Source organism: Pleurodeles waltl, chromosome 10 (assembly GCF_031143425.1).
Source record: "Pleurodeles waltl isolate 20211129_DDA chromosome 10, aPleWal1.hap1.20221129, whole genome shotgun sequence".
NCBI lineage: Eukaryota > Metazoa > Chordata > Amphibia > Caudata > Salamandridae > Pleurodeles > Pleurodeles waltl.
Genome location: NC_090449.1, coordinates 777,369,269 through 777,393,349, shown reverse-complemented (window position 1 = coordinate 777,393,349; position 24,081 = coordinate 777,369,269). Strand labels below are relative to the sequence as shown.

General features: G+C 43.2%; 1 long non-coding RNA gene across 2 annotated transcripts in view; it reads right to left on the bottom strand.

Moving 5' to 3' along the window:
- Positions 1–24,081, bottom strand: part of LOC138261864 (uncharacterized) — a 98,596-nt gene that overhangs the window by 71,160 nt on the left and 3,355 nt on the right. The gene's annotated exons all lie outside the window — the stretch shown is intronic.

The following is a 24,081-nucleotide window of genomic DNA, read 5'->3' as shown; positions in this document are numbered from 1 at the left end:
ACAGGAATCTATTAACATTTTTTGGTATTGAACAGGTACCCTGTAGTATCCGAGGAGGTAATTGTGTCTGTGATTACACAGAAAGAAGTCTAGATACACCAATGATCTTGAAACTAAACACCCTCATGGACTAAACTCCGAAGAAGAACTTAAAGTACATCTAGGGGAGTCATGATATATCCCTATGTTTGTAGCGTAGCCCCAGTTCTTCAATAGCCATTACTGTTTTAGCCTCCCATATAGACCTGTTTTAAATCTGTACATATGAATTTGTTTTATTTCAGGAGGAAAGGAAGGGGATTTCATGCTGGCGGATGCTGTCAAGACTGAGTCTTCCCTACTCTTTTCTTGCCCATCATATTGAGGGTGACTGGCACGCTTTCACAGATAAGAACGAGCGTTCATTTATTTTTTTGACGTTATATTGGATAACATGATATGTTTGTTGACATCTGTTTGGGCTTTCAATTTTCATTAGAATGCTGCCATGATATAATAATGCTGCCATTTTATGTTTTATTGAATTGAACCAACCAGCACCATATGTATGACTTTTAAAGTAGTGGCCGGCATATCTCTAATTCGGCACGTGTACATATATGCTGACATTTATCCAGTTAGGGTTCCAATTACCTCAGGCTTTAATCTAAGTTATGTAGCCACTGGTGCAAACCATTTTGTATATCATTATCGCTGGTTATGATTTCCCTTGTGTATAGCGTGTGCAAGCTTTTCCAAGCATTTCTCTATTGTGACAGTATATGCACACATGAACTTTATTTTGACGTGGAACTTATGTATTGTGATGTAACAGTATTCTATATTTTGCAAGTTACACAATGCATTGGCAATATGACAGAGATTTTTTTTTTATATGTATCCATTGAAATATTGGGTATACACATATCTACATGGTGCAGTTCTTTACGCCTTTCTTGCCACACTGTGTTCACTGGGTTTGTCCTTTTTTCATGTCACCATAATTTATATGACATGAAAAAAGGTGATCTAAGTAATCTAAGATGTCATGTGATCAAGGCTGTAGTGCGGCTGAAATGTGTCTTGTTTCACCAAATAAAGTGGTGTTTTGCGATCATCCATCCTGCGTGAGCGTTACTTGAAGGAGTTTTTGTGGTGTGAATATATATATGTATGTGAGTATGCATTTAAGAAACTTTATTCATGTACCTTATGAGGAACAGTCATCCCTTGGTGTTGTTTTAGATCATAACCCCTTTCAAGAGGTAGACAAGAACATGGTTAAGTGCGAAGTACTGAAGGAGACATATATGTTTGTTTCCATTATCCTATTCAGTTTTTATATGTGTTATGCAGCCCTGAAAAGGAAACTGTGTCTCAAAAAACGTGTTGGCTGTTGGTTTTCTACATATATGCAAGATCTGATGCGCTACAATTTTCAGATGTTTTTTACTGTGTATATGCCGTATGTTCCACGAAACCTCAAGGAATATACAACAATAAAGAAAATTGGCATTGACATTTGGACTAAAGCTTAAGGACTGTTAGTTATTATGTTTTCTCAGATAAACCACTGCACAATTCATTTATATAACCTATGCTGGTAGGGTAACAGCACATCTAGGAAAGCGCCAGGCCTTTTTTAACCCATACTTATTGTGTGTGTATATATGTGTGTGTACACACACACACACACACATTGTCAAAAAAACAAAAGTTAAAGGAACGTTATAGCTAGGTGAGAATGTGAGATAAAGCATACCGTTTTAAATTAACAAAACCACTGCTGAAATTCACCAGTTATATTGAGTGACTAACTCATACTCTAAAGGAGGGCAGTTATGAGTGATGTAATATTAGAGGTAATTAGGAGTGCATGCTGAGGGTGCAAGTTGTAGTTACGTTAGGGCACAATTTATGGTTACTTGAGATAACTATAACTAGTGCAGTTCATTTGTTTTGTTGGTTTAAAACAGCATACCTTAACTGTAATTTTCACCTAACTATGACGTCCCTTTAACCTTTATTTTTTCAGTGAATTTCTAAGGTTCTTTTTAAACGTAAAGTAAGATGTCCATCACCGTGCTTGGCGAGGAGTTGGGCTGAGAGTTACAGGTGAGGTAACAATATAAAAGGTTTCATTTTAAGTAAGACACATCTATTTACTTTGTTAAAAGGTCAGAACACCAAAATATAAAAGGCAGACCTATTGGTTTTATCAATTGGACCGAGTATCATCATATATAAAGAAGATCTACTGTCTTTATGAAAAACATGCAGAGGAAGGAGGAACCAAATTAGCTCAAGCAGGGATGAGACCTTTGACGAAAGTTTGACTACAAAGTCCACCTGCCAGCTTACCCTCATGGAGTGATAAATAGGATGCTATTGAGGGGGAATGCGAACATAGAGACCTAATGGGATTCTTACGACCCAGGGATAAGGAGGATACTAATTTCCTTACTGTATTCCTACCTGTTTTTATCCTTCTCAGGGAGCCCTCCAAAATAATATTAACTTTCAAGATACCCTATACCATATGAAAATCTAGGATCCAACCTGATAATCAAACATCTCCCTTGGTTACCAAGGCTAAGCCCATCCACTTACACTAGGAATCTGGTTGAGAGCTCTCATGAAGCATGCCACTGAGAATCTTAGTGGATGAGAGTGCTTTTAACACCATAGTGTGATCCTCTTCGGCGGGCACAGAGAGCTAGACTAAGCACAGTTGGGGTTCTATCCTATTGTTAGTGAATGGTTAGATGTCTGAGAAGGTAAGCAAACCCTATATCACGTCTTACTCTGTCCTTTATTGGTATATATTTGGTAAAAAGGTAACAATAACTACAATCAAATGTATATTTTTTAAATTCACACATTGCAATGTTTAATAAAAGGGATTGTCATAAAATATTTTAAATAAAGTCTTACTTAAAAACAAATCAACATGTCTGAGTATTTTTTAACACTCGCCAGGCCACAAAATGCAACCCTAGACCCACCACTAGGGGGCCCTGCACTCCAGCTGAAGCGCATACAGCTCCAGCTCGGCGTGCTCAAGAAAAATGTGGTAAGGTCTCATTAAGTCATGGATTCAATGACCCAGGAGACTTGCTCTGTTTTTTAATGTTGCTGGGAAGCTGCTATACTCCATGTAGCCATCCACAATGTTAAGGAAATGTTTGCTGGTGTCCTTACCCTTCTAGGGACACCATCAGAAAGAACATAATTTAAAAAAGTAATAGGGCATTATTGGTTGCTCATTGCATGGAGCAGTGAATAATAAAGTAGCATCTCCTGATGCTCTTTTATTATTCTTTTTTCTTTTCTTTTTATGGGTGTCCTGGTGCCCATATGGGGCACCCACAACATGGCAAATGATAGCGACCGTGGGAGAGCCCAAATGCCCCAAGGCCCCCCTGGATTTCCAGCTACCAACCATCATGGCTGCTGGCAGAGCTGGCCATTTATAGGGTTGAGCGCACAAGCGCTCCATCCCTGTTGTAATCTCTCTTTGGGCTTTTAACCACAAACATGTCACGCCTGTCACTTTCATTGGTTCGTGGGCTTGCCTTTTAAAATCCGCTTGATTTCATTAGTGAAAGGCATGCATACGTCATGCCTTTTCAGGTGTTTAGCCCTCCTTGAGCGCACCGGCCAACAACTGAAAACATACGAGGCTCCATGTTTTCAGCATGGTTTCCGGACTACTTTATCTTTTTATTTTCCACGCAGCACACTCGTTTTTTTGGTTTTCAATTTCAGCGCGATGCGTTTTACATAGCAGTTTTTTTTTCAATTTCTGTAGCAAGAAAAGTCCGGTTAGGAGCTCACAACTCTAGTAGCTCTAACTTGAGCAAATGCAAGACCCATTGCAGTGCAAATGCTTGTTTGTTTTTGTGGGTGCCTCTGTACCCATCCAGTGCCTCCATATCTATAAAATACATTGGGTGCCATAGGAAGAGCCCCAGGGCCCCTGCTGGATCCCCGGTCAGCACCTACCCTGCCTTACTGCTCCTGCCAGAGGCAGAAACGGTACTACAAGCTTCAGGGTTGGGATTCTAGGGGGCATGCTATGGCCCAGGGAGGGGGACCCCTTGCCTCACCCCTAAACATGAATTCATCTTGGGGGATGTGTCCCAGGGGCCTAAACATGCTCTGGGGTTGTCACTCATCCCCTACCCTATTAAAAGTAAAGCCTCTCTATGGAATGGTGTCAAAGAGGCCTTAAAAAGGCTTGGGGGTGGGGTTGCATGCCCCATTCCCCAATGAAAGATTGTGCATTGACCCCCCAGGCCCTGGCCCACACCAGGGGGCATAAAAAAGGGCAGGAACCCGCTATTGTTTTTTTAGTTGTTCCAAGGATTCACTGTACCACTAAAAAAAAAAGAAACAAAAAAAAAAACTGGTTTTGGACCCCAACCCTCTTTCCACCGGGCCTAGGTGAGCCACTGGCTATCCAAACCGAGGCCTCATATATGTTAATTCTTTTATGTTTTTTTAGGACAGGGGTCTAAGTTCCAGAGTCCTAAAATGGCTGCTGCCACATCTTTGTTAATGTGGTGGCATCCAATCAGATCTTAACCCTTTGAGTGGCAAGGATGTAACGGTTATGTCCTTGGCTGCACCGCTCGGGTGCCAAGTACATAACCGTTACGTCCCGGTATGGTCCCTTGGGGGACGTGCTAGTACCCCCCTCCCATGGGCAGAGATGGAAGGGGAACCGCTTCCCCTTCCAACTCCACGCCCCACATGCCCCTGTGACGTCTGATAACATCAGTGAATAATCGCGTGCTGACCTCATCAGAGGCTCGCCCCACCGAGTGCTAAAGCATTTCTCTTCCAATCACAGGCTGGGGGTGGGAGAGGCATCAACGGAAAGGAAAGGCTTTTCCTTTCCTTTGATGTCTCTGAGCATTTCTGCAGCCTGATCGTGAAGCGATCAGGCTGCAGAAATGCCCACTAGACACCAGGGACCTTTGGCAAGGGTCGCTCCCCTGGGAGAAATTTTGTTAAGGCCTCTTGTGCCCCCTCTGGGGGCAGAAACCTTTAGACGGCAGAGATAAAAAAAAATTCTTGTTTAATATTTTACACGTGGGGAGCAACCCCTTAGGCAAGGATTGCTCCCCTGAGGGGGCAAATTGTCTTCATGCCATTTCTGCCCCCGTTGAGGGCAGATCTGCCTAATATTATTAGGCCAATCTGCACCAGGGGGGCAGAAACCACTAAACACCAGGTTTGTTTTTTTAGGTCAATTTCATGCAAGGGGAGAGACCCCTTAGGTAAGGGTCACTCCCCTGGGAGGCAAATTTATTTTAGGCCATTTCTTCCCCCAAGGGGCAGAAATGGCTTATTTTAATTAGGCCGATCTGCCCCAAGGGGGGTAGGCAGATACCACCAGGCACCAGGGATTTTTATTTTTTTACAGATGGGAAGCAACCCCTTAGTCAAGGGTCCCTCCCCTTGGGTGCAATTTTATTTTAGGACATTTATGTCCCCGCCATGGGGGAAGATCGGCCTATTTTTCTTAAGCCAACCTCCTGCAGACACTAGGGATTTTATTTTTTCAACAATTAAACGTGAGGGGAGCGACCCCTTAGGCAAGGGTCCCTACCCTGGGGGGCAAATTTATTTGAGGCCATTTCAGTCAACCTTAGGGGCTGATCAGAATATTTTTATTAGGCCAATTTGCCCTCATGGGGGGCAGAAACCACTAGGCACCAGGGATTTTTATTTTTTTTCAATTTTTTACAGATGGGGGGGCTCCCCTGGGGGCAAATTTATTTTAGGCCAATCGGCCTATTTTTTTTAAAGGCCCATCTGCTCCCAAGGGGGGGGGGGGCAGAAAGCAACCCCAACTGAAGGGGGTAAATGTCTTTCAGCTCTCCCCCCACACACTAAAACATCTTATCCCATAGCAAACAAGAGGACATTTGATTATTTTGGGTTTGGGTTTTACATTTGGGCCATGAGAGCTTGTCTAACTCTCAAAATCGCCCTACTTGGAATGGTGAGGGCTGCTCTTTTTGGACTTTGGGACGCTGCCATGTAGAAAAATCTACAAGACTTAGACACATCTGAAAACTAAACATCTGAGTGAGTCCAGGGTGGTGTGCTTCGCATGCACCCCGTAACACTTTCTTACCCACAATGCCCTGTAAACCTCTAATTTTGCTTGAAATCAAACATTTTTCCCACATTTGTGTGATAGAACCTTCCGGAATCCACAAACTTCCTACCAGCCAGCATTGTCACATCTATACTGATAAAAAGTCTGCCCCACTTGTCAGCCTAAAAATGTTTTTTCCCAAATTGCCCTTTTGGAACCCCTTTGGTTCCCCCTCATTTTCGATATGTGTTTGGCTCTTCCCTGTCACAGGTATTTGGTCCACCTACACAAGTGAGGTATCATTTTTACCAGGAGACTGGGGGAACGTTGGGTGGTAGGAAATTTGTTCCGGTGCGGTGATCCGACACAGAAACGTGGGGAAAATGTGATTTTTTTTTTAGCTAAATTAGAGGTTTGCTGAGGATTCTGGTTAAGAAAACACTGGGGGATCCAAGCAAGTCACATCTCCCTAGACTCCCTCGGATGTCTAGTTTTCAGGAAAGTTTGGTTTTGGTAGGTTTCCCTAGATGGCTGCTGGACCCAGGGCCAACAACACAGGTGCTCCCCCGCAAAAACAGCCAAATTTGAGGTTTGATAAGGATTCTGGGTAACAGAACATGGTGAGAGCACCACAAGTTACCCCATCCTGGATTCCCCTAAGTGTCTAATTTTCAGAAACGTCCATGTTTGCTGTGTTTTCCTAGGTGCCTGCTGCGCTAGAAGCCAAAATCCATAGATAGGCACTCTGCAAAAAACAGGTCAGTTTTCTATGGGAAAATGTGATGTGTCAATGTTGCCTTTTGGGGCATTTCTTGTTGCGGGCACTAGGCCTACCCACACACATGAGGTACCATTTTTATCTGGGGACTTGGCGGAAGGCTGGGTGGAAGGACATTTGTGGTTCCTCTCAGATTACAGAACTTTTTGTCACTGAAATGTGAGGAAAAAGTGCTTTTTTTGCCATATGTTGAGGTTTTCAAAGGATTCTCGGTAACAGAACCAGGTGAAAGCTCCACAAGTCACCCCCATCCTTGACTGCCCTAGGAGTCTAGTTTTGAAAAATGCAAAGGTCTGGTAGGTTTCCCTAGGTGCTGGCTGAGCTAGAGGCCAAAATCCAGAGCTATGCACTTTCCAAAACACATGTCAGATTTCAATGTAAAAATGTGATGTGTACATGTTGCGTTTCCTGTCGTGGGCATTAGGCCTACCCACACAAGTAAGGTACCATTTTTATTGGGAGACTTGGGGGAACACTGAATAGCAGAACAAGTGCTATTGCCCATTGTCTTTCTCTACATTTTTCCTTCCAAATGTAAGACAGTGTGTAAAAAAGACATCTATTTGGAAATGCCCTGTAATTCACATGCTGGTATGGGGACCCCAGAATTCAGAGATGTGCAAATAACCACTGCTTCTCAACACCTTATCTGTGCCCATTTTGGAAATATAAAGGTTTCCTTGATACCTATTTTTCACTCTTCATATTTCACCAAATGAAATGTGGTATACCCGGTATACAATGTGAGGTGCAGCTATATATCCCCGCAACCAGAAGAGTCCAGCAGACATAATGGTATATTGCTTTTGATAATCTGACATCGCAGGAAAAAGTTACAGAGTAAAACGTGGAGACAAATGGCAGTTTTTTCACCTCAATTTCAATATTTTTTGTTTAAGCTTTTATTTTCTGTAGGAAAACCGTGTAGGATCAGAATTTTGTCTATTTTATAGAAATGTTTAGCTGTCCAGGTTCCAGCATTGGTTTCAGATCCATTTCTGTCACTAACTGGAAGGAGGGAAAAAGCACAAAAATAGTTAAAATCGGGTATGACCCGGTAAAACGCCAAAATTGTGTTGAAAATTTTGGTTTTCTGATTCAAGTCTGCCTGTTCCTGAAAGCTGGGAAGATGGTGAGTAGAGTCCCAGGTTGCAGGACCCCGCGTGGCACGCTTTGACGATCGTGCTGCATTTCTCTCATGCGACACACTGACTGCATGCTCATTGTATGGGGTGTCCGATTCACAGGTTGCAACCATCGGAGGAGGGGGCATACCCGTAGCAGTGCGGTGTTCTACCTCATGTGGCACAGCTGAACTTGCACTTTTGTTCGTGATCAGAATTGTCTGGTGCAACTCAAGCCCCGCGCACCAGACACTGTGCCTCATTCTAGGGAGGTACGGAATTGGTAACTCTTTGTGTGTGACTGGAACTGTCTGGTGCGACTCAAGTCATTCATCACTAGACGTTGTGCCTCATTTAAGGGAGATACGGAATTGGTAACTCTTTGTGAGTGACCCAGATTGTCTGGTGTGACTCAAGTCATCCTGCACCAGATATAGTGCCTCATGCCAGGGTGGTGCGGAATGGGTAACTCTCCGTCTGGGTTCAGAAGTGTCTGGTGCAACTCAAGTCATTGTGCACCAGACGTTGTGCCCCATTTCCAGGGTGGCGCGGGGACACAGATTTGTGTACTGGAGTGCCCGGTTTGGCTGGGCGCTATTGTGAATGGCGTGTGTCCTACAGTGAGCCTCCTCCTGTGCTCAGCAGAAAAGGGCCTGTGCCGGAAGGCACGATGCAGAGACCTTTGAGTGAACTTCCCGAGTGGGGTCCATACCTCAAATTTGTCTACTGCTGCCTGATGAGCCTGTATCTATTTTTCTTTCCTCCAACTTTCCCCCAGGACCCTAAATACATATCACTCCGGCTGCGATCTGCCTAGTACCTTTCATCTCCAGGTGGTGGGGGCAGATAGCAGGGGTTGGTTGAAGGGTGGAGGGTGGTTTGGGCCCACCGGGTCTGCAAGTACATTAACAACTGACCTGCCGGATATAAGTGTACTGCATTAGGGTGTTGGGAGTGTGTGTGCGAATGCATGCTTCGAAGAGCCTGCCTTGTATCCGTGGCAGTGTGTAGCAGTGTGGAGTGTGTGTGTGTATGGGAGTGACTGTCTGTGATTAACTGCACTGCACAGTAGTGTTGCTGTACACATTATTTGCTTGCCAAAGGATTAGCACTGTTGACATTGTTTTTTACCTGTGCAGCCTAGGCCCACAAGGTTATTTTTAAAGTGCTATAATTATCAGTGTGTATACATTGCTGCTCTTATTGTGAGCCAGGGTGCACTCTATAACTGTGTGGTATTGAACTGGAATAATTGCTTGGGTGAGTCTCATACTGACAACGTTTTGCACCGCATGATGGTTTTGGGAGAGAAAGTAGGATTTTTCCCAAGTGTACAAATTGCTGACGTCGTCTTAACACAGTTGGGCTTAGCACTGCTAGTGTTCTTTCCGAATGTGATTTATGCAAAGAGGTACATGCTTCACATGTTCTGTTAGTTAATGTGTGTGTTGAATACAAATCTTCTTAACTAACACAATGTGCAAAAGTCTCTTTTGTGACACTCAGTGTATTTATTATGTTATAGTGGTGCGCCAATGCTTTACACATTGCCCCTGTAATAAGCATGATTGCTCAATGTCAAGCTACCCAAGGGTGAGCGCATTCTATACAGTGAGTGTAATCACCCACCCATGACAGTAGTGGCAGGTTCTGCCTAGCTAGGGTCTTCCCTCAGCCAACCAGAACGTGCCAGCTCCAACAGGGGAAATACCAATGATATGGGTCAGAAATCTTACTAGTATCTCAAAATCAATTATTTGGTTCATATGAATGCCTTATTACAATATAATAATGTATTAAATGTTAAAAAATAAATGCCTGAAATGAAAAAATGTGGTTAATGTATGGGTTTTAAGATAAATTGGGTTCAGTAAGTTAAAGCTTTGTGGTCATTTGATTATCTAAAGCAGCAATATAAGATCAAATCAAGCATTTGCAATGCAATGGGTATCACGCTTGCTCAAGTTAGAGCTATTAACGTTGCAAATTCCAAACTAGACTTTTCTTGCCACATAAATTGAAAATGAAAAGTAAAACAGTTGACATTAGCGAGCAAATTCAAAGGGTCACGGTCACCGTGAGCATAAAGGAGAGACGCAAAAGAAAAAAAGAAGTTCGCTCGCAGTCAAACATGCATTTATCCATGTAACAGGGTCGATGTCCAAGGCGGTAACAAAATCGCCCCAAGAAGGGACAAACGTAAAGCATTTACCAATGATGATAAAGGATTTTTGAAAGACAGGCCCATGAACAAGTGATAGTGATGGGCGTGTGGTGGGTTTAGTTAAAAGCCCACAGATAGATTACAACACCTGACAACACTTACGTGCTCGACCTAAATACTGAAAGGCATAGATACTTCAAACTGAGTTAGCTTTTGTCCTCTTTGTTTTAAATGGTAAAAGGAAATATGGGGAGGTTCCAAGAATATGTAAGGGGATCCATGATCACTGTTTCACTCCCTCTTTAATTAATAAAAAAATCTAAAAAATGTATCCGTAGATTATTGCTATATCCCATGTTAGGGAGAATGGGTGGATCTTAATGTGGATAATAATGATGAAAAGTGAGATCACAGTTGTAGCTCAACCCAGTACTTGCTTGGTGTATGGAAAACCTATGAGTTCTACTTTTTCCATATGCTGTGGAAATGTAGCAGGGTTGAGGCATCCTGGAAAAGTGTTTTGACTGTGTTAGTCTGGTAGTAGGAAAATGTAGCAAGGTGAAGGTATTATCTGGTATGACCAGGTAGTCTTACCATGGAATACCAACACAATACCCAGTAGTGGACCACTGATTCAATCTCAGCAAACCCTAGCTCGGTCCTGGAAGTGTGGCAAAGAGCAGTCAGACTACTTAGAGGAACATGTGTAAAGCATTACACATTACCAACATGGACAAAAAGTAAAGGGCACGACTCTACAGAAATCCGACACCAATTTAGAAAAACAGATTGAATTTTAATCTTAGTTTAGACACCAAAAAGAACTGTGTAGCTTTCGTACAACTGGAGTTGGGAATTTTTAAGTCTTTAGAAAATACAGTACTTTGTAGATTTAACGGGCTTCCGTTGAAGTCAATGGGAAAAAATAGCAGTGTGCAATCGGGCAATTGTAGGGTGAATTCTGAAAAACCCACAGGAACTTAAGGTTCTCCAGGAACCTAGACCAAAATTCAACAGTCAGACTTTTGTTACCTTTCCCATGGAGTCCGGTTGCAGTGGTGACTTGGCTGTCCTTGGTACTGAACAGTCCACAGTGGCTAGTTTGTTTTGCACTCCGTAGCAAAAGTGGACTTGGGGGGTGGACTCACACTCTACCTTTCAGATGTAGAGTTCTTTGGGGGACCAGGACTCGACACTTGGATCGTCACGACCTTGTCTGGTGACTCCGCAGCAGGGGTAGCTCCTAGCTGTCCATTATTGGGCTGGTCGTGCGAAAGCTGCTTTGCTGCTCCTGTCGAATTCACATCCTTCAGCCTGCAGTCCCACAGGAGAGGGGTCGCTGGCGACGTCAGTTTCTATGCTGGGGGAGGTGGGGGGGTGGCCTGAGCTCAGTGAACGTTGTGTGGTTTCCGGGCAGGCGACAGACAAGCCTTGGTAGCTGCAAGGGTGGTCCACGGTCTTTCTGGCAGCTGGCGGTCATTTGGCAGGGAGTAGAGGATTGAAACTTGGCACGAGTCTCACTCCCACTCTTAAGATGCTGGGCACCAAGTTTCTTTACCATCAGACACACAGAGTCTATTGGGTTGCAGTTCTTCGATCTCAGCCCACCTTTACTCCTGCAGTGTACAGGGGACTGGTATCACCAGTCAGGGGAGTCTTCCTTGGAGTTTCGGTGTCCACTGGGGTCCCTCTAGCTGGGAACAAAGAGTCTTCATCTCGGACACGTGGTTCGAGTACTGGTCTCCTTAGGTCACTCTGTGTCTTCTTTGCACTGGGGCTGGTCCAGCTCCTGTTGTTGGAGCAGACGTCTCTTTGTGGTTCTTTATTCTTTTCCAGGTAAGATCTACATTCTGGTGCCAGAGGAGCCCCTTAAATCCTGGTTTAGGGAACGTTTAAGGGTGTGAGGGACAGTGGCCAATGGGCTACTAGTCCCTGTGGCTAATCCCCCCTGCTGTGACGACTTCCAGTGGGAGTACGCCACTTTCTACCCAAAACCCACTGTTCTTAGAGTCTGTCAAGATGGCAGAACCCTCACTCGGCTGTGCAGACCTCCAAGCCCACCCTCAGGGTGTGGCTAGTCCTATGAGGTTGCCCATCTCCTGCATAGCTAATTTCCCACCTTCCTGGCCGGGCAGGACATAAATGGCTTTTTCCTCCACTGGGGGGACAGGTACTTGCACATCAAAGGCGGGTGAAACCTTTGAGGCTCATTGCCCTGATGCTTTTCTCACTAGCCAGCCTGGGTGGAAGGAGGTGTTACTTCTTTCTTGCCCAGGCCCTTTGTCTTGCGTCCTGCCAAGATGATAGCACTACCGGCAGGAGGTCAGACGCTTGTCTGCGGCAGCAGCTCGGGAGAGCCTGCCAAAACAGTACTGGAATTGGTAACTTGGTGGGCACCCTCTAAGGGTGCCACCTGGGCATCTTCTTTTTAATCCAAAACATGGGGATCATGTTCAGAGTTAAAAAGCACAGCATTTGATACCAAACACAACGGAATTCGGCAGAGCCATTGGAGAGCTGGACATCTGAGCAGTGGTCAGATACCAGCCCATGTTATATAGCAGACTGCCGGTTAAGCGGGCTGGCCCCGCGTTTTACATGCCAGTACGGGGGCATATGTGCTCCTGGATATATGCTGTCACTCATGGAACAGTACACCCTGTCCCCGGGGCTAGCGGGGAACTGCCTTAGGGGTGACTGCCCTGTCCATGGGTAGTAAAATGGACTCTGCCTGCACCTGGTGTGGGTAGAGGCTAACTCAAGCAAGAGGCTTCTTGTGCAGGCTCACATGGCAGCTCTGCAGTCTCTCTTGGGGTGCCTAGGGTGGCACAATCAGTGCTGCAGCCTTGGTACCCCCTTTACCACCCTTGCCCTGGGGATCATTTACTGGGGACTTACAAGGGTGGTAAGGTGCTTGCCAATTGGCCTATGTAATTCAACATACCATTTTAAGGGAAAGAACATTCGTACTAGGGCCTGGTTAGCAGGCCTCAGTATACTGACAGGCGAAAACCAACAGCATTTGACAGCAAAAAGTGGGGGTGACCATCCAAAAGGGGCACTTTACAACAGAAAACCTATACATTTTTTACTGTCTATTCCAAATCTGAATGATATACCTAACATTTTAAACCTAAACTCAGGTGTGAAGCAATAGCTGTATTGAGTCAGGATTTTGGTAAAATATGTCCTAAAAGATTTCAGGGATGTGGAATTCCTATCGCCCGGGACATCTTGTTTGGGGTCAAGGGCAACAAGTTTTTATGTTTACTTTGTCCTTGGGACAAGTAGGCCCAACCCCCTGCAGCACAAACCCTTTGGCTGCCTGTTTACAGAGAGTTGAACTCTCTGCAGTTGAGGTAATGTGTTTCCAAAAGTTAATGCTGTTCGAACTTGTATTTATGGTTCATTATTTGAAAGCCTTCATTATTAGGGTGCGTGCTGTAAATAAATGTTTTAAGGTCACACTTCACTACTGACGTTGGTTCCAGTACAAAAAAAAACATGTACACACATAGTTGAAAAGTTTAGGCTAAGAGCCTAAGTATAATGCTCCCAGAATGCTCTCTGATTATATGCAAATGAAGTGTCATTTAGTAAAATGTGTTGATGCATGCTAGTATTTCCCAAAAATATTTCTAATGGAAAATCAGTGTAACCATTTTCAACACGATTATGGGAAGCATGAAAATAAACAAACACTGACAAAGCCAACTGATCTGACTTATTTTTATAAGTCTTTTAGTTTCATCAATGCGTGTCTTGTTTTGACATGGCTTTTGTAACACTTTATTGTTGGAGCTACCAGGCCCTCAACATTGTAACAAACATTGGCAAAACCCCCCCAAAAAGTTTTTGAACTCTTAAAGCACACGTTGCCACCAGCGGCACAAAAAAGGCCCCGCAGCCGCCCTCCAGGGGGCCCCATCAGCACAGCACCTGCCCTGAGTGAGTCTGGAGAGGGGGCTCCTCCATGTTCTTTACAAAGGGGCACCCTCCAGTTTCGTTACGTCACTGATTGCCACTGTAGTTCCTGACACTGAACAAAACTACTTTGTGTGGCAATATGCTCCTTGTGGAAGAGAAGAATGCGATCACTCACAGTAAAGCCAGCCGAAAGAGAGAGAAATAGAAGTTTAATAAAAACAAAATGTCTTTGTTAACACCAGACCTAATTAGGGACCAAGACCCACATGTAGGTAGCTTTTTGCATGTCGCAAACAGCGACTTTCGCTGTTTGCGACGTGCAAAAAGCACATTGCGATGCACAAGCCCAGTTTTGCGATTCAGTAACCTGGTTACCGAATCACAAAACGGGTTTGCGACTCGCAATTAGTAAGGGGTGTTCCCTTCCTAATTGCAACTCGCAGTGCAATGTAGGATTGTTTTGTGAACGCGGGCGCAAACCAATCGCAGTTTGCACCTATTTCAAATGAGTGCTAACACTTTTGCAAAAGGGAAGGGATCCCCATGGGACCCCTTTCCCATTGTGAATGTCACTAAACATTTTTTCAGAGCAAGCAGTGGTCCTGTGGACCACTGCCTGCTCTGAAAAAATGAAACGAAAACGTTTCATTTTTCGTTTTTGTTATGCATCTCGTTTTCCTTTAAGGAAAACGGGCTGCATTACAAAAAAAAACAAAAAAAACTGCTTTATTGAAAAGCAGTCACAGACATGGTCGTCTGCTGTCTCCAGCAGGCCACCATTCGTGAGGGGGTCGCAAATTGCGACCCACCTCATGACTATTCATGATGTGGGCATTTGCGAAGCCCTGGCGAATCACAGATGGTGTCAAGGACACCATCCTACATTCGGATTTGCGACTCGCAATTTGCAGGTCACAAATCTGAACCTACCTACTTGTGGCCCCAAATTCTTAAAGAAAGTCACAAAAGTGCACCCATGGTATATGTCGTACCCCTATAAAATATTTGTGAACTGTATTTTAGCGTGGGTAAATATGATGTGTAGATTTTCTCATTTGCAAGTTCATTTTCCCTCCAGCCACTTTCTTCCCAACCCTGGAAGAAGTTCTAATTCTGCCATTGTCAGGAGTATATGTCCAACCTTTCTTATTATGAGAAAATATTAGAGAGAAGCTGGTAAAAATCTTTAAAAAATGCAAGTTAGTAGGTTTGCAGACTCAAAGGCATTCTAGCCCTGGAACTATTGCTTACTGCTTCCTCCAGCCCCAGTATGCAGATCTGCAGAAAGGTGGCAAAATAAGGAAATTGCTACAGTAGGGATTGAAACTCCAAGTATTCAAGCCCTACTATGGTAGTAGCCCTGGCATAATCAGAGAGGCTATTAATTGCTGCCATAATTTGTCACCACACTACATGGCACCAAAGGGACAAGTAGATCTTTTTATAGGACAAGTAGATTTGAGAAGCAACCTGTCCCCTGGACAAGTAGATATTTTAATAAATTCCACACCCCTGGATTTGGCAATCTAGATGAATAAGGATGACTGAAAATTGCTACGGAGATGTGGTGCTACTGTCCAAGTCCGAACAAATACATAATCAGAAATGTAAAGGATTACGAAAATATGAAGACATATGTTCTAGGTTTAACAAACTGTATGACGATTAATCTAGAGGTTCATCTTTGACCCAGATTCCCTCATATATCCCTTTGCAGCTTCCTGGCTTGTATGGGCAGGTATTTTTGTACATTATATTGTGAAACAGTGACGTGTTCTGTGGCATGATTTAATATAGTTAGCAATTATGTATCGTGGTAATATGGATACAATGTGCTCCTGTGGTCTCTATATGTAAACCTATCTTAATATAGTGCTTATAGAAAATGTTTATGTATTGGTAGGGCTTCATTACACTACGTTCACCTACAAATTCACAAAAAGTAGCCTTTAGAAATGGACACAGTGCTCCAGAATGAGGAGCAACATTTCCAATACACACCCCTGAAATTACAACTGCCCATTTTTAGGCCTCCAGATGAAAAACACAACATTCTAGGTGACACATCCAAAACTGGACACAACACACCAAATTTGGCTTGCAGAACTGAACACAATATTCTATGGAATGCTTCAAGAACTGTACATAGTCTAGATGAAGCCCCAGCCCCTGAAGGTAGGGGGCACCTAAGAGTGCTGGGAAAGGTAGCTAGATACCAGGTATTTACTTTAACAGTCTAGGGACAAAAGGGTTCTTGCGACGGTGGTGCAGAAGAATTCAGAATGAAAGGTCTGTATGGGAGTTGATTTCCCTAAACGTGGTGAGCCTGGTGGCAGGATGGCACGTGTTTTAAGGGGTTGAGGCAAGTACGCTATAAGAAAGTGTATTATTATTATTTGATGTTGGCGGTTGCCCACTTTAAGGATAACACTATCCTATCAGGGTGATCCCCAAAGGTCACGAAATCAACCTGAGAACAACCCCAGGTAGCAACTTGAGGCAATGTGCAAAGAATATACACAGTACCAAAACAGTAAGAAAGTCAAAACATTAAACAGGAAAAATCCCACCGCCAATTAAGAAAATAAAGTAAATTTAATAAACAAAATGACATCAGAACGATAAAAATAAGGGAAACTAGATCAATTATATTTCAAGTTTTAAGTAAAAATTGTGTCAAAAAAGCAGTAAGCGCTAATGATAGTCTTAGGAAATGGTAGATCGGGACCTAAGAGCAATTTCAGGCTGACCGGTATGGAGCTCAGGTAAGAAACAACCAAGCAGGTTCATGGAGGTCAAAGATTTTACTTTTTGATTTAGGACCTGATTTGGGGTTTGGTGGACGGAGTAAAGACAGACAGGTTGGCGGAGGACAATAGGTTAGCTGTTCTGCGTTACTCACACTCCAAACTTAGATATGTCTGCTGGCCCCATGGCCATCTCAATACATTGGCAGGAACTGCCGTCATGCAATTCCTGTCAATGAAAGAAAAGTTTGGCAGTTGACTCCGTAAAACATGACAGTCAGCCCTCAAACATTTCCAAAGTACTTTATTTTTTTAAAAACCAACTCCCAAAACGGCAGTTGGTTTTTGAAAATTTTAAAACATATGATTCCCACACCATGGAAGTTTCTTCCATGGTGTTGGGGTAATTTCTCTTTTTTTCTGTCTTTACAGTTACTTATTGTCAGGATATACCTGGAAGCCACAAACAGTAAAAAAAAAAATTAAAAAAACAGCCATCCAACAGCCAACATTAAATAGGGTGAAAGGTCAGATGGCTTACCTCCAGTGCCTCTATACTCTCTCAGACAGTTGCGGTGATGTTAACACCGATGGAGTAAACTTTATTCCATTAACGCAAACTTAGCAGTCCACCTACCTTTAAATCAGGTAGACAGACTGAGATTTTGGCACTGACTGTCCTCTGTCATCAATGCAACAAAGTGCCCTCTCCACCAAACTGTTAATCAGCCCCTTATTTTTATGGAACTCAAAATCCTCCAGTTATATTATGTAATTTCCATTTAGTAAAGTGTGGTGAATTATATCAAGGGTATATCTTGGAGATTGGCCAGTATAGAAACCCCACAACAGCTAGAAAAACCAAGTCTTCAAGAGTTTTTTTAAACTTGGGAAAGTCCAAACAGCAGCACAGATGATACGAAAGTTGATTCCAGGCCAAAGGGGCAAGAAAGGAAAAGGCTCTACCACTCAGTCTGGTGGCATGGACGCGGGAGACAATCAAGATCACTGTCACTTGATCTAAGCGTTCTTGCAAGACAGTAATAACTCAGTTTTGTCCTTTAGATATGAGAGGGTTCCACTCATCAGGGCCTTGCAAGTGAGGTAGCAGATCTTGAAAATTATGTGTTTTCTGACCACCAGTTAGTGCAAAAAGCTCAAATTAGGCAAATTGCAAACCAGGCGGTTGTATTCTGCACTATCTGGAATTTAGCTTGTAAGGTGTCATTAGTAGCCATAAGCAAGGTGTTGCTGTGGTCTAGTCAGTTTATAACCAGGGCCTGAACCAAGGTTTTCCTTGCAGAAGATGGTAACCAGGAGGAGATTTTCTGCAGTAGTCGCATGGAGGAGAAGCAGGCACAACAGATTGCAAACACATGGCCCTTCATGGACAATGATCAGTCTAATTTGACTCCCAGATTTTTCAGACACAGCTTGGGAGAGGGGGCAGCCCTAACTTCAGGAGGCCACCACTCTAGAGACCAAAGGTCCTGGGCTTCGTCACGCTGCAGTTTTTCTGTCTTGGCACTATTTAGTTACAGACAATTCGCCGACATCCAGGTCTCAATCCTGGTTATACAGTCCATGAAACTGAGCTTAACTCTAACATAGTCTTGCCTAAACGAGTTAATCAGCTGGGTATCATCTGCATATGAGATGACATTGCAAGATTTGATGATCTGGGTGAGAGGGGTTAACTAGACATTGAACAATCCAGAGCTCAACATTGAGCTCCGAGGCACCCCTTGGTTGATGGAGATTGGGCAAAACTTAAACAGGCCCAGCATGATTGTCTGGCTGCATCTGTCAAGAAAGTCGGCAAGCCAATCGAGAGCTTTACCACCAACACCAATCTCATACAGTCTATGCAGCAGAGCTGCATGGGAAACAGTGTCAAAGGTTGCAGACAGATCAGCAGCACAAGCATGGCAGGTGAGCCCACATCTAAGGCGAGGCAGATGATGTCAGTGATTGCCACTAGTGTTGTCTCCGTACTGTGGCCGGTTCTAAATGCCAACTAGGAAGAAACGAGAATTTTATGATCCTCAAGGAATGCCATGGGCTGTTTGTTAATTAGGCTCTCCAAGATTTTTCTGAGTAGGGGAAGCAGAAAAATAGGGTGATAGTTGGCCAAATTGTTAGGGTCTACATTCCGTTTTTTTAATAGTGGGGAGACCACTGCAGCTTTCTAGGCTAGAGGGATTTAGGCCATGTCTAAGGAAAGATTAAAGAGAGAGAGAATAGCAGGGGCGATGATAGTTGCGAGTTTAGCAATAACTCTAGGAGGGCAGATGTCAACAGGGGAACCGGATTTCACTTTAATTAAAAGCCCCGTCAGTTGATCTAACGTGCAAGGTTCAAACCTGGTTAGGAGGGGTAAGGAATCATATGAAGACGATGCACAATCCATTGGCTTAAAGTGTCTCTGGCTTGTGGGGATCTTTTTATAGATAAGTTGGGCAAGCCTGAGGGTGTATCCGACGAAGTTACATAAAAATCGGACACAAGCACTGCAAGTTTCCACTGATGGCTCCAGGGGCCTTGAAAGCCCAAAAATGTTCTGAGTCTCAACTTTTTGTATTTTTTGGAGCAGCTCCTCTGGGTTCATTCTATGGCTCGCAGGGCCGCGGGGACAGCGCTTAAGGACCAGGACTCACCCCAGCAGAGGCCACCAGAATGATCCAGTCGCAATCCAATTGGAACTGGGCGCTCCAGGAACAAGGCCTCTTGCAGCTTGTTGTGTGTCCCTATAGCCATGTAAGAGATCAGCCAACTAACACTTTGAGCCCACTTCTTTGTCCTGGGTACAAGAGGGAACAGGTCCATTCCTCCAGAGCTTATCTCAGGTCAATGACAGTAGGTCCAGTTCTATTCTGGTCGTCCACTTGTTCAGAAAGTGCTCTGAGGAAGGTTCCTTGGGTTTACATATTTATGGTTGGCCCTGGCGCTAATGGGTGATGGTGACTCCTTGCTCCTTCCTAACTACTGGAGTAAGATTTCCCAGGGGCCACACCAAACATTTTTCAGCAGTTTCAGTTTGACCTACTGAAAATATTTCGACATTGCAACTTACCCCTAAAATAAAAGATGGGGAAACCCTTTCTCACTTGAGCACAGCCAGTGTGCCCCCCCCCACCCCCCAGTAGGTGTGCCCATGGAAATAAGTAGCCCCCCTCCTTTGTGGTCACTCAAAACTGGTTCTTGGCATAGCTTCCTTCCCATCCATTGGGTTTGGAGCCAGCCTGGCTAGGAAAACAAAGTTTTGCCTTCCCCAAGTCTCACCTTACATTTACTTGTGAAAGAACAGACCATTTACAAGCAAATATAGTTTCTGTGTCCACTCTAGCTAGTCTTCCTGCAGTGGAAAGCAAAGCACCTGCCCATACCCGTGATACTGTTTCTGGTCTGGGAGCAGTTTCCATGCCTCATTAATGTATATTTCTAAAGTTACTTTTGCTAGACATCTGATAAAAATCTGACTACTGTTAAATTGGATTATTAATAAATATTAAAAATAATTTTTGAATGACTTTTATAGCTATTTCTTATCAAATGTTAGAGATTCCAATGTATAACCTGTACTTTAATGTTTTCTAGGACTCAGCCACAGCCCTGCCATTGAACAAAGATTTTGGGGGCTAGTCACTGGAGGAACAGGCCAACTTTCATTTTACACATGCTCTACTTTTAAAAATCAGGCACCCTACTTTGTGGTTAACAAAGTGTACTTATGGATGACATTAATATTTCAAAGCAGTGTTTCCCTCCCGACAGAAATTGCTATTTTGACAGATTTTACAGCAAGTTTTTAGGCTTCTGCAGTCAGGATACTCATGGTAGGCATAAAACAATCTTTTACAGACCCATTCTGTGGGTGGCACAATAGGTGTGACAGTCAACAAATGACATTTACCTCCAAGTCCTGTGTGTATTTTCTACACCATATACTCGGGTCCTGTGGGTAAGTCAAATGTGGCAATAAGGAATAAGAAAATGTATCCATGTCTAAAGGGGAGCACAAGCACAGTACTACTATTTAGAAGGAGTAAAAATGCACAGAGTTCTAAGCCCAGCAAAAATAGGGTCCAGACAAAGGAGAAAACTTTGGGGCGACCATGCAGAAAAGAGATATTTGCTACAAGAGCCATGTTGTACATGGCTGTCCAATGCCTCCTATACCTCTGCACTACTCATCTAACCAGGGGAGTAAATTGGGGAATATAAAAAACACATAATTGTAAATAAATACTTATTAATGACCTGCAGTTTTCGACTTCAGGGTTTTAGATGCCATCATAGAAAACTCCAGCTTCGCTCTTGTCTACTTGATGTCATATGGAACTCCTTTTCTACAGCCATCAATAATTGCAATTATTACAAGTGGGTGCTACTGCTGCCTGTGCTTCCAATGTTATCTGTGTAATACAATCTTACACCACTGCTGCCAACGTGTTTCTATCCTATATATTTGTTAAGACCTCTCTACACATTGCAGTTTATGTGTTGTAACCAAACAAGTAACTAGACTGTTTACTGCAAGTAAATTCACAACGCAGAACTCAAAACAATTGCATATTTCGATCTCTCACTGAACCGTATGTGCTTTATGAAATACAGTATGACATACAATTTACCCTGCAACATCATCCAAGCAAAATATTCAAAGCAATACATGCATAGGTGGGTTGGTTTTCAAATGTTTGACAACCTAATACGTTCCTGTAAATGCATAGCTCTCATTTTTTTTGTCTCCAAGAAGGGAGAGAGAGAATGACTTTGGAGAGTGAGCCAATTGAAACTAACTGAAATGAAACAATTTCGGACTGGGGGGCACCACCTAAATCTGTTTGGGGTATTTTCCTTTTCTGAAGCGTGGAGAGGAGTCCGATGAGGGTGACACTGGAGACGAGAGGTGAGAGGTACGTGAAGGTGACGTGTTTAAAGCTGCTTATCAGTTTGCGTACACTGGGGTATTGCCATAAAACGTGGGAGGGTGTATACTTTCTCCCTTCAGTTAAAATAAATGAAGGATATCTATGACGGACAGGGGCTGAGTTTAAATGTGCTTTAGTGTCTTTGTATCTCTAATCGTGGCTGGCAATCTGCTCGTTGGTCTATGTAAACAGGAACAGCAGCTCCATGTGATCTACGTGGAGAGGCACACATCCCACCCGAGTCCTTCTATCATGAAATTATTTCGCGTTTCCTTTTTTTTCAAATGGGAACTGTTCCTCTTTCTCTCCCTTCCACTAAAAACTACTGACATGTAAGAAATTTGCTGACAGGCTGGACTGCAGCTCCTAACAACTAAATTAGCAAGGAATGGCATGGCACATACTTGCATAGGCCCCGCCCCACCGTCTCCCTTTTATTTGATATTGTTTTAATCAGCTAAATGAATCCTAAATACTAGCATCATAATAATAATGATCAAGAAAATGGATAACAGGCATAGGATTATGCTAAACACAATTTGGGAGAAAGATGGCGGCACGTTAACGTTAAAAACTGTTAATACGTTCAGTAAAAGCTGGTGGATGTGGAAAACTGAGGGCTCTGCAAATAGCACTATACTGTCGTGTTACCTAGTTCATTAGTACAACCATTTACTAGTGCCATAAATGTACCACCATCATTTATCGATGCAAACATATCACTTGCAAAGGTTTAGAATCTATAACCATATGCATGAACGTTCGTGTAAACTCACTCTGATAAGAAAATAAAAACATAGATCCATATATAGAGAGAAGCAGGTGGTGGGGACTTAGTGCTGTTTACTCTGTATTAACAGAAAACATGTCAAAATGTATATGCACTCAATTCCGAACCACAAGCATACATTAATTTTGAAACACTGTCAGGCACACCTCTGTAAGTGTACAACTAAATCTATGCTTTCCCACGCAATTGGATTTTAAAACTAGGCCTACTAGAAGGAATTATAAAAACACATTTCGTGTTTCTTTTAATTAGGGTTGTTGGGCAGTGTTGCAGTGATCGATTTCTGCAGAAATGAAGGCAACTGATATAATCAAGTAAAACCGCCAAACAATATTTAGATGAAAATGTGCAAACTGATATATCGACTAAGTGCCACGCAGAGGGTAGCTAATCACAAAAGACATAAATTAAGCGTACAGTCCATAATACCTATGTACAGTGTTGAACTTACACTTGTACATTTCCTTTAATAGTAGGCCACTTTGCCGTTCAATTACATTTTTGCTTGCAGGGAGCTTCAACAAAGACTTGCTGTGTTATTGTGAATGCATGTAGCCTGTGATGCGTTATGTATTTAACTGGGTATGCACCCCTTCCACACGCTAAGCGTGCTTGACTACTGGCCTGAAAAAAAAATCGGAAAAGCAAAAGACAAATGGTATAATGTGTATCAATATCTGTTTGGGATGGTATAGTGATAACCTGGAAATCAGGAAAAAGCCGCGATCACTTTGGGACACTCTTTAGAGGCAGGTATGTAATATGTACATAATAATGTGCAAGTTACCTCATAATTTTACATTTATTCACAACCGAGACGTGATGCTAAAAAAAGAGCAACCATCGTTGTGAATTCTGTGAAAGACTGCCTTGTCCAGAAGTTCACGAAGTGTAACTATAAATAACAAGATGAGATTTTCGGTTCCATTTTGGGAGAGTTTTGCTTTTCCTCTAGATAGTGTTTTGAGCACGGTAAACCTTCCTCACCGCCTTCTTGGTACTTGATCGCCTGTGCTGTAATGGTAATGCGGAGACAGAAACTCCTAGTGTGTCACCTATTTAAATGAATGCTGCATTTACTACTGTTAAACGGGAAACAAACTCTAGAAACAGTGTTCCTAAAAGCTCGCTCGTCATTAAGTGAAAGTGGGGACCTGGAAAACCAGCTTGATGCACAGTATGTCACCAACATTGTGTCGAATGCACGTTCAAACGAATTTACCAGATGCCGAGCTCACGAAAAAAATGGCTGTTTTGTTGTTGGTTCTTCTTGGTACTAAAGGCTTCCCCTCCAAATCCCTGGAAAAAAAACACCTCAGGAATATGTTAATCGGTTGCATTGTATGTGTGAAGGGGGGAGCGGGTGTGGAAGAAACCAGTTTTCCGGTGGAACCAAATGTTTAGGAGCATGCTTTGCCAGTAGTGTTTCCAAACGGAGAGTGTCTGCAGAATTTCTGGGAGTTTTGCCTTGGCATTTATTTAAAAATAAGTAATTATCTTAATATGTACATCTGCTGGTGTTAAAG